General features: G+C 49.0%; 1 long non-coding RNA gene across 1 annotated transcript; it reads right to left on the reverse strand.

The window, feature by feature from the left end:
* Positions 1 to 1,527: 1,527 nt before the first annotated feature.
* LOC137542469 (uncharacterized) lies at positions 1,528 to 8,822 on the reverse strand. Its single transcript, XR_011025440.1, has 2 exons — positions 8,746 to 8,822; positions 1,528 to 1,928 (listed from the first exon to the last, which is right to left on the reverse strand). It is a non-coding gene; the product is annotated as an uncharacterized lncRNA (long non-coding RNA).
* Between the last annotated feature and the right edge of the window lie 8,632 nt (positions 8,823 to 17,454).

The raw sequence follows: 17,454 nt of genomic DNA on the forward strand, positions 1-17,454 counted from the left end.
AGCCGGGTCAGTGTAGGTCTCAGTAGGCTGAGGTACAAGGGCGAGACAGAGAATGGTCTAATACAAGCCGGGTCAAACACTGGTATCAGATGGCTGCGGTACAAGGGACAAGACAGAGAGTGGTCTTTATACAAGCCGGGTCAAACACTGGTATCAGATATGCGGATCAGGACTGGGACTGAGTCACAGCAGCCAGGGCCAAGGCCAAGGGTGGACTAGCCAAGAGCCACGCTGAGACTCAGGAACCAGAAGCTAGCAAAGTACACAGTAAACACTGGAGCAAGCTAACACTAACCTACAAGCGTCAAAATACACGCTATAACAGGCGTGCAGCCGCGTTCCGGAAATCCTTATAAGGTCTCCGCAAGCGTCATTTCCGCCGCGACAGACGCGTACGTTCCGTCGCGTCATTTCTGGAACACCTGCCGCCTACTCCCATAGGTTGGACGCTTACGTCCTGCGCGTCCTCTGGCACGCACGCCTCCGCCTGCAGCCGCAGGCTGAGACGGCGTGGAACGCACGCCGGAAGAGCCCGGCTCGTCGCAGGCACTAAGGGCAGGTTGTATTGTTACACTACCCTCCCCCCTGAGGGGTGTCCTCCGGGCACTCTACCCCTGGTTTGTTGGGGAAATTGGCATGAAATTCCCGCACCAATTCTTGGGCATGTACCTGCCTCGCGGGAATCCAGCACCTCTCTTCCGGTCCGTACCCCTTCCAGTCGATCAGGTACTGCAACGAGTTTCTAACCCTTCTTGAGTCCAAAATTCTCTCCACCTCGTACTCTGTCTCCCCTAACACTGACACGGGAGGTGGCGGGGACGTGGTGGTCTGAGACCCTTTTGCTGGTTTCAGTAAGGACACGTGAAAATAATTCCCGACTCTGAGGGAGTCAGGTAATTTAACCTTATAGGCCACTTCATTCAATTTCCTGATGATAGGGAACGGTCCGATAAATCGTGGACCTAACTTGGGCGTGGGTTGCCGCAACGGAATGTTCTTGGTGGAGACCCAAACTAGATCCCCCGGAGACAAGTCCGGTTCTCGTGACCGACGCTTGTCAAAGGCGCGTTTCTGTTTGTCTACAGCCTTGCCCAAGCTCACCCGAACCTGTTTCCATATTTCCGCCATATGGGTGACCCAATTCTCAACGGCGGGAAGATTCGAAGGAATCCCTGAAAGTGGAGAAAACTTTGGGCTCAGTCCGGTAACCACCTGAAATGGAGACATGCCCGTTGAAGAACCCACTTAGTTGTTCAGGGCAAATTCTGCGAATGGGAGGTACGCCGCCCATTCCTCCTGGTTGCTGGCTACATAGCACCGCAGGTACTGCTCTACCGACTGATTTATTCTCTCGGTCTGGCCATTGGTTTCGGGGTGAAATCCTGATGAAAAGGACAAGGTAACCCCCAGCCGAGAGCAAAAGGCTCGCCAGAACCGAGAGACAAATTGAACTCCCCTGTCGGAGACAATCCTTTCTGGCACCCCATGAAGCCTGAACACATGAGAAATAAAAAGCTCAGCCAACTCTTTTGCTGAAGGTAATTTAATCAAAGGAACAAGGTGGGTCATCTTGCTAAAACTGTCTACAATGACCCAAACAACGGTATACCCATTGGAGGCAGGAAGGTCCACAATAAAGTCCATGGATATTTCAGACCAGGGTCGAGATGGAATAGGTAGAGGCTGTAGCAGCCCACTGGGTGCAGTCCGGGAGACTTTACTGCAGGCACAAATGGCACACTCCCTCACATACGCCTTACAATCCCGAGTCAATGATGGCCACCACACCCAACGTGACAGCAGCTCCCTGGTCTTGTTTTCTCCCGGGTGACCTGCTGCTTTATCTTCATGGAACTGCTGTAGGACCTTGAGCCTCCACTGGGGTGGAACGTACATCCGCCCGGCAGGTTTTCCCAACGGAGCCTGACCTTGACAGGAAGAAAGAATGTTCATTAAGTCTGTGTCTGGCACTGAGGTGGACAAAGTAGCAACAACACATTGCGGGGGCACTATCGGTTCGGGAACCCGGGTTTCGGCTGAACTGGGCCTAAACGCTCGTGACAAGGCGTCTGCCTTCACATTCTTTGGGCCTGGCTTGTATGTGATGATGAAACGAAACCGGGAGGAAAACAGTGCCCACCTAGCCTGTCTGGGGGTCAACCTCTTGGCGGACTCGATGTACTCCAGATTCTTATGATCTGTGTACACGGTGACTGGGTGAGTAGCCCCCTCTAGCCATTGCCTCCACTCCTCGAATGCCCACTTAATTCCTAATAGCTCCCTGTTCCCGATATCGTAGTTCCGCTCCGCTGGGGAAAATCTTTTGGACAATTAGGCACAGGGATGTAATTTTTCAGGGCTCCCCGAGTACAGGGAAAAGACCGCTCCCACTCCAATCTCAGAAGCATCCACCTCCACAATGAAGGGACGAGTTACATCTGGATGCGTGAGAATGGGGTTCTTGAAGGCCAACTGAGCTTGGGGTGACCACTGACTGGGATCGGCTCCCTTCTTAGTCAGATCGGTCAAAGGTGCCACCTTCAACGAGTATCCCTGGATAAACCTCCTATAGTAGTTGGCAAATCCCAAGAACCTCTGGAGGGCCTTGAGATTGCCGGGTTGTGGCCAGTTGAGGACTGCGGAGACCTTTGCTGCATCCATGGTCAGCCCAGAGTCCGATACCACGTACCCCAGAAATGGTACCTGGTTGGTCTCAAAAATACATTTCTCAAGCTTGGCGTACAAGCGATTTTCCCTCAGTTTCTGCAGCACCCTGCGGACATGATGCCGATGTTCCGCGACGATCGGGGAGTAGATGAGAATGTCAGCTAAATAGATGATGACGAACTTCCCTAGGAAGTCTCGAAAAATGTCGTTCACGAACTCCTGGAAGACTGCGGGGGGCGTTACAGAGCCCGAACGGCATCACCAAATACTCATAATGCCCGTCGTGAGTATTAAATGCAGTCTTCCATTCGTCCCCCTGCCGCATACGAATGAGGTTGTACGCCCCTCTCAGATCTAATTTAGTGAACACCCTGGCCCCGGCCACCTGTCCAAAAAGATCCTCTATCAGCGGGAGTGGATAGCGGTTTTTTATGGTGATAGTGTTCAGTCCCCTATAATCGATACAGGGTCTGAGCCCGCCATCCTTCTTCTCTACGAAGAAGAATCCCGCCCCTGCCGGAGAACTCGAAGGCCAGATGAACCCCTTCTCGAGGTTCTCCTGGATATACTCCCGCATTGCTGACCGCTCAGGGCCCGACAGACTGTACAAATGACCCTGAGGAGGCATGGTACCCGGCAAGAGATCGATCGGGCAGTCGTAGGGGCGGAGCTTCTCCGCTGCCTGCGGTGAAAACATGTCGGCAAATTCCCTGTAGGGCCCGGGCACCGGCGACGAAGTCACCCGGGTGCTGAGGATAGGCAGTGTCGAAAAGCAATTTTGGTGACAGAACCCCGACCAATTAACGAGTTGCCCTGTACGCCAATCCAACCCCGGATTGTGTTGTCTCAGCCACGGCAACCTGAGTACTAATGGCGTGGATGGCATGTTCTGTTTCAATATTTTTATTGAGTTTTCAAAAATAGATATATACAACAATGGTCATGGACCAATATAGTAAGAAGACATTGCTCAAGTATAGTAGAGTCTTTCAATTAAAAATAAAAGCCTCGTTAGGTTAGCCCTAGGCAACTCATCCAACAATAACGTAATATGTTACAGCAAGGCACAGCTTAACCAACTTGTTCTGTCTTCTTATACTGTTTGGAGGGCAGATGCCCTAAAAATTAAGATAGAGGTAGAAAATAGAAGAAAAGAGTGAAAATAGAAGTGAGGAAGGAAGAAAGGGAGGTAGAAAAGCTGGGGGAGAGGGGAAGGGGGGGAAAGGGGAATGGTGTTGGGGGCCCACAGACTCCATCCTGGAGACTAACATTAGCTTATAGCTCAGGAGGTGAGAATGAGCGCATGCCATGGTTCCCAGATTTTGTTGAATTTATCTACCTTGTCCTCAAGGATCGCAGCCATCCTTTCCTGAGTCATAAAAGACGTCACCCTGCTCTTGACTTCCTCAAATGAGGCGAATTGAGTTCTCCAGGCCCTGGCTATACTTTGTTTAGCTGCGACTATAACAAAGTGGGCCAGCACTTGCTGGGATCTATTCAGGGAGGCAATCTCAAAATGTAACAGGGCTATCCAGGGGTCCCTAAAAATTGAGACCTTGAAAAGCTGGCTCAGCAACCTAAAAACTTTGGTCCAGAATCTCCCTAACATAGGGCAGGACCAGAAGGTATGTAGCATGTCCCCAGAAGCGCCACATCCACGGAAGCAGAGACCGGAAGCGTTACCCGCCACGTGCCTCAACCTGGCGGGAACCCAGTACCATCTGAGGGCTACCTTGTATGCAGACTCTACTATTGCCAGATTTATAGACAGTCTCGAGTAGGTCTTCCAGGCCTCCTTCCAATCGTCTATAGTTTTAGTTTTCCCCAGGTCAGATTCCCATCTGGATACAAACGGATGTGAAAAAGATGCATGAGGTTTGTTGAGGATATTATAGAGAGTGGAGATGGCCCCTTTCCCGAAAGGGTCTTTTATACAAAGATGTTCAAAGCCAGAGAGGACAATTGGAAAGTTTGTATGTGGTGGAATGAGACTCTGGAGCCAATGTCTTATTTGCATGTAACGCAAATGCTCAGAAGGAGGGATTTGATATTTATCAAGCAATTTTTCCCAGGTAAGGATACCGGAACCATCAATTAGGTTGTATATGCATTCCAGGCCATGGTCTCTCCACCACTTGAAGCTTAAAGGATTGTCCCTTCCAGGAACAAACATAGGGTTATTAATAAAGGACATCAGGGGTAGTGTGGGAGACATCAGGCCTTTAGAGTACCTGATGTCGTCCCATGTCCTTAAAGGGATACTGTAGGGGGGTCGGGGGAAAATGAGCTGAACTTACCCGGGGCTTCTAATGGTCCCCCGCAGACATCCTGTGCCCGCGCAGCCACTCACCGATGCTCCGGCCCCGCCTCCGGTTCACTTCTGGAATTTCTGACTTTAAAGTCAGAAAACCACTGCGCCTGCGTTGCCATGTCCTCGATCCCGCTGATGTCATCAAGAGCGCACAGCGCAGGCCCAGTATGGTCTGTGTCTGAGCAGTACACTCCTGGTGACATCAGCGGGAGCGAGGACATGGCAACGCAGGCGCAGTGGTTTTCTGACTTTAAAGTCAGAAATTCCAGAAGTGAACCAGAGGCGGGGCCGGAGCATTGGGGAGTGGTTGCGCCAACACAGGATGTCTGCGGGGGACCATTAGAAGCCCCGGGTAAGTTCAGCTCATTTTCCCCCGACCCCCCTACAGTATCCCTTTAAGCAATGATTGAGGACCTTACTCATGTACTGAGGACGGTAAGGCCTTGAGGTCCAGATGGGAGTCTGAACCGACTGAGGTGCAGAGTATGAAATGTCAAAATAGGTCCAAAGGGGCATCCTGTCACCCTTGTAGAGGTCCACCAGGTGTACTAATTGTGCAGCTTGGTAATATCGTGATAGATTGGGAACACTCAGGCCACCTTTATCTTTACTAGTGTAAAGGGTGGACTTGGGAACTCTAGATCGTGTGTTACCCCATATGAATTTGAGCAATTTGCTCTGCAGCATTCTGAGAAAGTGAGGGGGGACCTTGATTGGGAGTAGTCTAAAATAGTATAAAATCTTTGGCAGCAGGGTCATTTTTATAGCGTTAATCCTCCCTAGCCAGGAGAGATTATAAGCAGACCATTGTGTCAATTGTTGAGAGACCATTTTTGCTAGCGGATAGTAATTTTGAGCAAATAAGGACTCATAAGAGTTGGTTAAATTGATTCCCAGGTAATCTATGTAGTGTGAGCACCACTGAAAGGAGTACTGCGACTTCAAGAAGGCTAGGGTGTCTGTCGGCAAAGTTATACTTAGGGCTTTAGACTTGGCAGGGTTAATTGTTAAACCAGAGGCCTGGGAAAATCTAATAAGCAGTGACAGCAGCTCAGGGATGGAGGAAGCAGGCTCTGAGATGAATAGAAGTAAATCATCAGCAAATATATTCGTCTTATGTTGTACTCCTGCTAGTTCCACTCCAGAAATTGCTTCATTTTGCCTGATCGCGATCACTAAAGGTTCCATAGCTATAATGAAAAGAAGTGATGAAAGAGGACACCCTTGCCGCGTCCCTCTGTTAATATAAAGTAAGTCAGAGGTATATCCTGCGTATTGTACTTTTGCCGAAAGCCTAGAGTATAACACTCTGATCCAGGTTGAAAAAGATTCTCCAAATCCCCACCTTTCCAAAACCTTAAACAGGTAGGCCCAAGAGACCGTGTCAAAGGCCTTGTAGATATCCAGGGCCAGACACAACCCAGGAATCCTTCTGGAGCGCATCAATTCGATGACTTGCATTGCCCGCAGCGTGGCATGTAAAGCCTGGCGGCCCGGAACAAAACCAACCTGGTCCTTGTGTATTATTGAGGCCAGGAATGGGTTGATCCGGGCGGCCAGGATCTTTCCTAACAGTTTAAAGTCTACATTTATTAAAGAAATAGGCCTAAATTGATGAGAATCTAGGGGCTCTTTCTCTATTTTAGGAATCATGGCAATATTTGCATGTAAGGAGTCTACATGAGGATAAACCCCCCTTCTCATCTCGTTAAACGCAGATGCCAGAAAGGGGGACAGCTCTGTTTGGAACTTTTTGTAGAAAAGGTTTGAGTACCCATCTGGACCGGGGGTTTTGGAACTTTTTAGAAACTTAATTGCCAATAGGACCTCTTCCCCTGAAATATCCTTATTAAGATTTTCTACTAGTTCTGCTGAAATAGGAGGTAAGTTAATTGCCTCCAAAAAGGACTCTATAGATTGACTTGTTTGGGATTCAGGACGACTATAAAGAGTGCTTAAAAATTCCTGGAAGGTATTTACCACTTTATGGGGATTGCAGGATACTTGCCCATTAGACAAACGAACAGACAGTGTGGGCGGTTTGTAAGATCTATTCTTAAGCCTGTTTGCTAGAAGAGTATGCGACTTATTTGCCCACCTGTAGTATTTATTCTTTTGCCACCTTAGGGACTTTTCAGCCGCCTCTGTCAGGAGAGAGTCTAATTTGACACGGAGAGTATCACAGGCTTTTTTGGACGCCACACAAGGTGTGTTTTTCCAGTTCATTTCAGCTTGCTCTAGATCATTGGTGAGATCAGTAATTAGGCTAGCACGTTGCTTCTTCTTGAACGATGCTAAACTTATAATGCGACCACGCAGTGATACTTTAAGAGCTTCCCAAAAGGTTATAGAGGATTGGACCGAGCCAGCATTTTCATCAACATATTCTTCAAGGTAGGAACGAAGTTTTCCCAGAGTCTCAGGATCAGACAGAAGGGAATCATTCATTCTCCAGTTGAAGGATGTCTTTTTAGGATTTAATGAAGAAAGACTGACTTTTAAAGGGCTGTGATCGGACCAAGTTACACTAAGAATCTTCGCAGAGCAGACATTTGGAAGGAAATGTTGCTTCAAGAAGAAATGATCAATTCTGCAAAAACTATCATGCGGGTGTGAATAAAACGTAAAGTCATTTGTGGTTGGGTGTAATTCTCTCCACGTGTCGATTAGACCCTGGGATTTAAACAAAGTGGCTATTACTGTGGGGCGGGGGGATCCAGGGCTTTGAGAAGGGGAAAGAGTGCTCGTGGGACGGGATCTGTCTAGGGTGTCACTCAAGACCGCGTTAGTGTCCCCACACAGAATCAGGACGCCCGCACTGTGATCATTAACAACCTGGATCAAGTGTGATAAGAACCTATCCTGAAATCTATTAGGGGCGTAGTAGGACACCACAGTAAGGGCGGTGTCATACAACGTCCCGGTTAGCAAAAGATATCTCCCTGTGGGATCCGCCAACTGCTTAGTGCATTTAAAGGGAAGGCTACGCCTGAAGGCTATGGTAACCCCCCTCACTTTCTCGCGTGCTTTTGAATGGAAGACCATAGGGTAGTAATAACTTAAATAGGATGGGCAGGAGGAGCCCGAAAACCTGGTTTCCTGCAAACAAATTATGTCCGCTTTACATGATTTATAATATTTAAATGCTTTCGAGCGCTTCTGGGGAGAATTAAAACCCTGAACATTATGTGAAATAATTGTAAGAGAGCCAGCTTCTATATTTTCAGCCATCTTGAGAAGTCAAAAAGGCTGAACTTACCGAGCCTAGTTACAAGGGATTTTCCCGAGTTACGGGGAGACTGATGGCCCCAACACCAAAGGGAAAGAACAAGGAGGGCAGGAAAAGGAAAATAGGAAAAAGAAATGAGATAAAGAAGAAGAACTAAGGCGCATCCCTCCAGAAGGAGGCCAAACAGAGGGATGCTGTGTAAAACACACTTCATGCCTGTTCTGTGCTCTGAGAGCACAGAAGGGGCAAGACTCACGTCTGCGTGGGACAGAATCTGAACCACCAGTACGGATTTCAAGGGGGAGACGGCCACCTCCTACTGCACAATGCTTACAATAACTAAAGGGCAATTTCAGATTACCAGAACTATCTACTAAGAAAAAATGCATAACAGAAAATCACCCCAAAAACACTTGTACCCACCCCCATAATACAGCTAATCAAACCCTCATAAAAAAACTAAGCAAACAATCAAGAACAGTCTACTTATTAAAGCCCACACATAACTGACACGGGCATGCATTTCAACTACTCGAACCTCTGAAGAGAAAACTTTAACTGGAAGTAATAGCTTCTGGTTATTCTCGAAGCATGTCCTACAGCCAGGGGCCGTGTGTTCCAAAGAGCTCCATCAGAGCTAGTGTAGTAATATAATGTCCACTGGGAACTAAGCCAAGATAGCTCAAAAGCAAGTTCCAGCACACGGGCATATAACATTGAGCAATAGAGTTTAGGGTGCCAAAGGCCAGAGTCCGGGTAACAGGGGACAGAGGTTTGGCAGAGAAACTCCTGGGAAAATAAAGAAAGTTAGAGGAAAAACAAAATAGTCACCCATCCTTCTAGTTGTGTTATATCACCCCGGGTTGGACAGGCGAGATGGCGAAAGGGAAGCTCGACGACGTCTGTTTTTGGTTCGCTTCGGCTTCACAGTCTCCCAAGGAGGGTGAGAAGCTGCGGAATGTTGACTTGGAGTGGGCGAACCCGCAGGCAGAGTCGTAGTTGCTCAAATTTTTGCTGGGCCTCGTCCGGAGAAGCAACGGCTACTTGTTTATTCTTATAGGTGAACTGCAGCTTAAAGGGGAAGCCCCATTTATACTTAATTTCTTTGTTCTGGAGGATTTGAACAAAGGGCTTCATTGCTCTTCTGCGTTGCACTGTAGCTGGAGCAAGGTCTGCAAAAAGTTGGTATTTGTGCTGCTGGAACTGGAGCTCCTCCTTGTCTCTAGCTGCTTTCAGGAGGGCTTCTTTAGTGTTGTAGTAAGTCAATTTGACTATAATGTCTCGCGGTGGGCCCCCAGGTTTCAGAGGGGTTAATGCGCGGTGAATTCGATCGAACTCTAGACGCTCTATAGGAATCGCCGAGTCCAATTCCTGAAAAAGGGCCGTGACTGTGGAGGTTAAGTCCTCAATTGACTCTGGAAGCCCCCTGATCCTCAGGTTGCCCCGCCGGGCCCTGTTTTCAAAGTCCTCCATTTTTAATTGCGAGTGTAGGGCATCAGTTTGTAATAACCCTATGTCTTTTTCGTGAGCGTCTAACACCACATCTGTCTTGTCCGCTCGTCGCTCTAAATCACTGGTTCGAGTACCCAGCTCTCTAATCTCTTTTTTAAGCTGTGAGGTTATGCGGGTCGTGGCTTCATTCAGCTTGCGCTGCAGGATCTGCTCGAACTGGTCAAGCATCGCTTGATCTCTAGAGTCTGGTTTAGACTGACCTTTCACAGCTGGTTTGGCTTTAGTAGTACTCCTGGTAGAAGAGCGGAGTGATGAGACGCTGCTGTCGTCTGACATCCGAGCCGGAGATTCCTCACGCTGTTGTTTATCAGTCGCCATCTTAGAGGTCATGCTGGGAGCGTCTCCTGCAAGGATGTTATCGTCTTTCTCCTGCACACCCCTTAATAAATCAGGCTGAGCTTATTGTCGGAGGTGCTACCAACTGCAATTAGCTTCCAGGAGGGTCAAAAAGCTGTATGAGGTGGGACTGATAGCCGTTTATGCAGCCAGAGGGAGCAGAGCAAGGCTAGACTATGACCATCTTCCTCGGCTGCCGGCCACGCCCCCTGTGGATGGCATGTTCAACAGGAAGAAAGTTATCTTCTCTGCATGCAGAGCCCCGATTTTTAGGTACAACTCTGGGGTCCTCGCCACGGGTGTTACTAACTCTAACGGTGAGTCATCGATTGCGGTGACCCGCAAGGGACTCTGGAGGGGCAGCGAGGGAATCTTTAGCTGTGCGGCTATAGATATATCAAGGAAGTTCCCTGCGGCCCCGCTGTCAATGAAAGCCTGCCCGGTTATCCCTTTTCCCTTCCAGTCTAGGCTAAAAGGTACAAGAAAACGCTGCTCTTTAAGAGGAATTACCTGCCCGCCCGGATGAACTTCCTCCAACTCATCTAGGCGCTGGCGTTTCCCAACTTCTTCTCGGGGCAGGTGCGAACCATGTGACCGGCACCCTCACAGTAAAGGCATAGTCCATGGGATCGCCTGCGTGTCTTCTCTGCAGTTGACAACTTAGATGCTCCGATCTGCATGGGTTCCTCGGTGGGCATAGGTGGGCTGAGCAAGCCCGTCACAATGGGTGCAACACTTCCTGCGCCTGACCGCTCTGAGCGTCTCTGCCGTATCCGGCGATCTACCCTGATGGCGAGGGTGATTGCCTCATCCAGCGTCCCGGCCGGAGGGTAGTTGACCAGGTGATCTTTAACTGTCTCGGACAACCCGAAGTTGAACTGATCCACCAGTGCGGGATCGTTCCATCTAGAGGCAACTGACCACCTCCTGAACTCAGACGCGTACACTTCCGCCGTGTTTTTCCCTTGTTTTAGGGCCCTGAACTTGTGGGAAGCGGTGGTGGTAATATCCGGGTCTGAGTACAGCACACCCATGGCCTGGAAGAATTCCTCCACGGAGGCGAGAGCAGGATGCCCTTGAGGAAGGCTATAGGCCCACGCCTGTGGATCCCCCTGTAGCAACGAGATCACCAGGGCTACCCTCTGTGTTTCCGTTCCCGTGGCTTGCGGCCTTACAAAGAAGTACATCATGCAAGAATTCATGAAGTTGCTAAATGTGCCCCGGTCCCCTGAGAACTTCTCCGGGAGTGGAAGTTTAGGTTCTGCAACAGGTGCAACTGGTACAATGGGTACGACAGGTAGGACGGGTGGTGGAGCCGGCGGGGCCACTGGGGGGGCAGCAACGTCCTCTGGGTCATCTTCCAGAGGGATGGCTGCAGCCGCGGCCTGTGCTAGCGGGCCCACCATGTCGGCAAGGCCCTTGACCATTGCAGACAGCTGGTCTATCTGCCTTTGCAAATCCTCCATGGAGGTGTGTATAATATCCCCTAAGGGTAAATGGCCTGTTATAATGTAACGGTCAACCGACCGTACGTCACAGACGGCACCAACTCCTGCCCTGCTAAGCTGCGGAAGGGCAGGTGGTTAGCCTGATACAAGCCGGGTCAGTGTAGGTCTCAGTAGGTTGAGGTACAAGGGCGAGACAGAGAATGGTCTAATACAAGCCGGGTCAAACACTGGTATCAGATGGCTGCGGTACAAGGGACAAGACAGAGAGTGGTCTTTATACAAGCCGGGTCAAACACTGGTATCAGATATGCGGATCAGGACTGGGACTGAGTCACAGCAGCCAGGGCCAAGGCCAAGGGTGGACTAGCCAAGAGCCATGCTGAGACTCAGGAACCAGAAGCTAGCAAAGTACACAGTAAACACTGGAGCAAGCTAACACTAACCTACAAGCGTCAAAATACACGCTATAACAGGCGTGCAGCCGCGTTCCGGAAATCCTTATAAGGCCTCCGCAAGCGTCATTTCCGCCGCGACAGACGCGTACGTTCCGTCGCGTCATTTCCGGAACACCTGCCGCCTACTCACATAGGTTGGACGCGTACGTCCTGCGCGTCCTCTGGCACGCACGCCTCCGCCTGCAGCCACAGGCTGAGACGGCGTGGAACGCAAGCCGGAAGAGCCCGGCTCGTCGCAGGCACGAAGGGCAGATTGTATTGTTACAGTGCAATCATGAAGATTCAGGTGTTTTATTTTATTTATTTTTCATTATTTATTTATTTTTATTAAAAAAGCCAAAGTTTTGTGCAAGGAGTGACAAAGACTCAGATATAGGGCTGAGATAGTTGGGTATCACACATATATTAAAGTATAAAAAGAAGATTTTTATTTTTATGTAGTTTCTACCCTCAAAGGGGGGAATTCTATATATTTTGAGGCTAGATTTGTACAGAGAAGCATTAAGGGCCCGTTTCCACTATAGCGTTACGAAATCGCCGGCGAATCACCGCAGGCAAATCGCATGCGGGTGCGATTCCGCATGCGTTTTTGCCGCGATTTCGCATGCGATTTCGCATAGGTAAGGCTGTATGCGATTTTAACCATGTCACTGCCTGTGTGAATTAACATGGGTACCTATGCGAAATCGCGGCAAAAAACGCATGGGGAAAACGCATGCGATTTCCCTATTAAATACATTGCGTGCGATTCGCCTGCATTCCACACGCAGGCGAATTCTGAGGCCCCTACCCTGCAGATTTTTTCTGCACAGAAAAACGTGCGGGGAAACGCACAAGTGGAAACAGTCCCATCCACTTGTACTGACTGTGCGAATCCGCATGCGTTGCCCGCATGCGGATTCGCGATAGTGGAAACGGGCCCTTAGGCATCCTACACATCAGTAAAAAGACTGTCATTTTGAAGAATGGAAAAGGTTGCTACCAGGATTTAGAAGTCTCACAAGATAATTTATTTTATCTGGCCCACCAAGACTTCAAACAAGAATCCCATGTAGGCCTGAAAAAAATTGCTAAGACAAGTGAAGACCGCTACATGCAGGAAGACTGAGCAAGATGTCAACATGGAAACAAGCCACTGAATGAGGCTAAGCTATAGAAGATCTGATTTGAAACAGCTGAACATCAATACAATTGGGTGGAGTGTCGAAAAGAAGTTTGAGGACTGAGGACTTTCTACTTCTTTTAACAAACTCTGACCACTGGTTTGAAACACTGGCTGACAACCGATCAAGATAGCACTAAGAGGAGTAGGCCACTTGGGAGACAAGAACCGAACATAGAAAGAAGAGTAAGGGCATTAAGATAAAGTAAACTAGCCAACCCGCGTCGTAGCATACGCCGCATCTATCTATCTAATAGAGTACGTGCCTCAACCTTGAAGCAAGAAGAAGTAGGCTTTCCATGAGAAAATGTATGCGTGCTCAAACACCAAGTTTAACTCTAGCAAGTCTTGCTTTGCAAATCCGGCCTAATTGGCTATTCATGAGGCAATGCTCATGCAAATATGCATTTGCTTTCGCATGCCAAACTATGCAGGGTCCAAAAACCAATACCGCAAAGCGATCGCCCTGCGGGTATTAGTTCATGCTACATTAGCACTATCCAGGAGCGCCACGGGGAGGATTCCGAATGCCCCCATACAACCGGGGGACTGCGGGGTCCCAGGCTCTTTTACTGCCTGGGAACCACAGCGGCACCCCGGAGGGGGAGGCTGGGTGGCGCAGCTGCACCCCCCCCCCCAAGTGTGGTCAGCGCCGGGGAGAGCCATCCGCACCCACCTCCCAATATTAAAAACAGGCACTTACCTTAACGTCCATTGCGTTCTGCAACATGCACATTAACTTGGGGGCACCATATGAGAAAGGAGTGAAGCATGGGTCACCCCGAGCTTTAGAGCTCAAGACTGGCTCACATACAACACTCTGGGGTGGGGGGAGGACAGGCGCAGACAACTCACTCCAGGGCTCACACCACCAGAGCAAGCCATCCAACACCTGCCTCCAAAGCATACAACTGCAAAAAATGCTTTCCATGAGAAAAATTTTGCGTGCTCAAACACCAAGTTTAACCCTAGCAAGTCTGGCTTTCCAAATCTGGCCTAATTGGCTATTCATGAGGCAATGCTCATGCAAATATGCATTTGCTTTCGCATGCCAAACTATGCAGGGTCAAAAAACCAATACTGCAAAGTGCTCTCTCGCTGCCTGGGAACCACAGCGGCACCCCGGAGTGGGAGGCTGGGTGGCGCAGCCGCCCCCCCCCCCCCCCCCCCAAGCGTGGCCAGCGCTGGGGAGAGCCGTCCGCACCCACCTCCTAATATTAAAAACAGCCACTTACCTTAAAGGGACACTTAAGTCAAACAAAAAAAAAAGAGTTTTACTCACCTAGGGCTTCCAATAGCCCCTGCAGCTGTCCGGTACCCTCGCCGTCTCCCTAAGATCCTCCTGGCCCCGCCGGCAGCCACTTCCTGTTTCGGTGACAGGAGCTGACAGGCTGGGGACGCGAGTGATTCTTCGCGTTCCTAGACACATTAGCACCCTCTATGCTGCTATATGGCATATGATATATGCTATAGCAGCATAGATTGCACTATTGTGGCCAGGAACGCGAAGAATCACTCGCGTCCCCAGCCTGTCAGCTCCTGTCACCGAAACAGGAAGTGGCTGCCGGCGGGGTCAGGAGGATCAGAGGGAGACGGCGAGGGCACCGGACAGCTGCAGGGGGCTATTGGAAGCCCCAGGTGAGAAAAACTCATTTTTTTGGTTTGACTTAAGTGTCCCTTTAACGTCCATTGGGTTCTGCTACATGCGCATTAATTTTCTCATGGAAAGCATTTTGTGCAGTTTGTGTCCTTTGGAGGCAGGTGGTGGATGGCTTGCTCCGGTGGTGTGAACCCTGGAGTGAGTGCGCCTGTCCTCCCCCCCCCCCCCCCCCCCCTCTGGAGTGCTGTATGTGAGCCAGCCCTGAGCTCGGGGTGACCCATGCTTCTCTCCTTTCTCATGTGGTGCCCCCAAATTAATGCGCATGTAGCAGAACGCAATGGACGTTAAGGTAAGTGCCTGTTTTTAATATTAGGAGGTGGGTGCAGACGGCTCTCCCCGGCGCTGGCCACACTTGGGGGGGGGGGGGGGGGGGTCGTCCACGCCACCCAGCCTCCCCCTCCGGGGTGCCGCTGTGGTTTCCAGGCAGTGAGAGAGCCTGGGACCCTGCGGTCCCCCCAGTTGTATAAAAAGGGGGCATTGGGAATCCTCCCCGTGGCGCTCCTGGAGGCCTGGAGCACACCAAAAACTGCTAGCAGATCCGCAAAATGCTAGCAGATTTTGAAACGCTTTTTCTTATTTTTCTGTAGCATTTCACCTAGCATTTTGCGGTTTTGTAAAGCGTTTTTGGTGTAGTAGATTTCATATATTGTTACAGTAAAGCTGTTACTGAACAGCTTCTGTAACAAAAACGCCTGCAAAACCGCTCTGAACTGCCGTTTTTCAGAGCGGTTTGCGTTTTTCCTATACTTTACATTGGAGGCAGAAACGCCTCCGCAATCCAAATAATGCCTCACCTCGGGAGTATGCGTTTCAGCAAAATGCCTCCCGCTCTGGTGTGCACCAGCCCATTGAAATACATTACCCCAGCGTATCCGCAGCCGCAAGTGGATCGCAAAACGCTGCCGAACCGCTCTGGTGTGCACTAAGCCGGATAGTGCTAATGTAGCATGTAGCAGGGTGACTGCTTTGTGGTATTAGTTTGTGCATGCATTTCCATGAGCATTGCCTCATGAATAGCCAATTAGGCCAGATTTGCAATGTCAGACTTGCTAGGGTAAGGCCTCTTTTCCATGGACTGTGAATAGGCAGTGAAATGGCTCTCAAACTCTCACAACTGCTCACTGCTGCCTGGTAACTGCTCACTGCTGCCTGGTAACTGCTTGCTGCTGCCTGGTAACTGCTTGCTGCTGCCTGGTATCTGCTCACTGCTGCCTGGTAACTGCTTGTTGCTGCCTGGTATCTGCTCGTTGCTGCCTGGTATCTGCTCACTGCTGCCTGGTAACTGCTTGCTGCTGCCTGGTAACTGCTTGTTGCTGCCTGGTATCTGCTCACTGCTGCCTGGTAACTGCTTGCTGCTGCCTGGTAACTGCTTGTTGCTGCCTGGTATCTGCTCACTGCTGCCTGATAACTGCTTGCTGCTGCCTGGTAACTGCTTGTTGCTGCCTGGTATCTGCTCACTGCTGCCTGGTAACTGCTTGCTGAGCACACAGCTCAACAGTCCGTGGAAAAGAGGCCTTAAACTTGGTGTTTGAGCACGCATAAATTTTCTCATGCAAAGTACTTCTTCTTCTTCTTTGAAGGTTGAGGCACTTAGTCTATTATATATATAGATAGATAGATAGATAGATAGATAGATAGATAGATAGATAGATAGATAGATAGATAGATAATCAGGTGAGTGAACAAACTAAAGAAAGATGAAGATGGTGATTGACTTTACAGATAAAAGCAGTCAAATTAGAAGATGATGAGAAGATTTGAGATGGAGTTTAGAAGATATGGAGATGGTGACACTACATTAAGATCTTGAAAAAGATTATCTTGTGATGAAAGAAGATAGCCTACATAATATTTTAAGAAGATGACTGAAACAGATGAATGTTTTTATTTTTGATCCCATACACAAAGAAGTCTGTGAAGATAGGGAATTATCTACCTGTGTGGTGATATAAGGACATGCTCTAGCTAAAAGAAGCAGATACCAAGAGACCGAAGAGAGATTTCTACAGTTGAAACAGGAAGATGACTGTTAGGCCACATACAGACATCAGACCATAGTCTTTGGAAAATGAAAGATCACAGACCAATCTTACCACCCTTCATGTAGTATGAGAGCCATACTCTACACAGTCTTTTCTATGGAGCTGAACTCCACATCAGAAAAAAATCTTTGCAAGATGCTGAACACACAGATGCTGTACAGACACAAAAGATCAGTATCTGCAAAAGATCTGTTCCTGCCAAAAATCCATTCCTGCAAATTGCAATGATAGTCTATGAGATCTGCAGATCATCATACACACATGATTTAACTGACATTCATCTGCAGAACTGCAGATCTGAAAATCCATCCTGGTGGATCTGATCTGCAGATGAATGTCAGTTAAATCATGTGTGTATGATGATCTGCAGATCTCATAGACTATCATTGCAATTTGCAGGAATGGATTTTTGGCAGGAACAGATCTTTTGCAGACACTGATCTTTTGTGTCAGTACAGCATCTGTGTGTGCAGCATCTTGCAAAGATTTTTTTTCTGTGGAGTTCAGCTCCATAGAAAAGACTGTGTAGAGTATGGCTCTCATACTACATGAAGGGTGGTAAGATTGGTCTGTGATCTTTCATTTTCCAAAGACCATAGTCTGATGTGTGTATGAGCCTTTAGAATACTGAC

The sequence above is a fragment of the Hyperolius riggenbachi genome, chromosome 12, assembly GCF_040937935.1.
Source record: "Hyperolius riggenbachi isolate aHypRig1 chromosome 12, aHypRig1.pri, whole genome shotgun sequence".
In the NCBI taxonomy this organism is placed as follows: Eukaryota; Metazoa; Chordata; class Amphibia; order Anura; family Hyperoliidae; genus Hyperolius; species Hyperolius riggenbachi.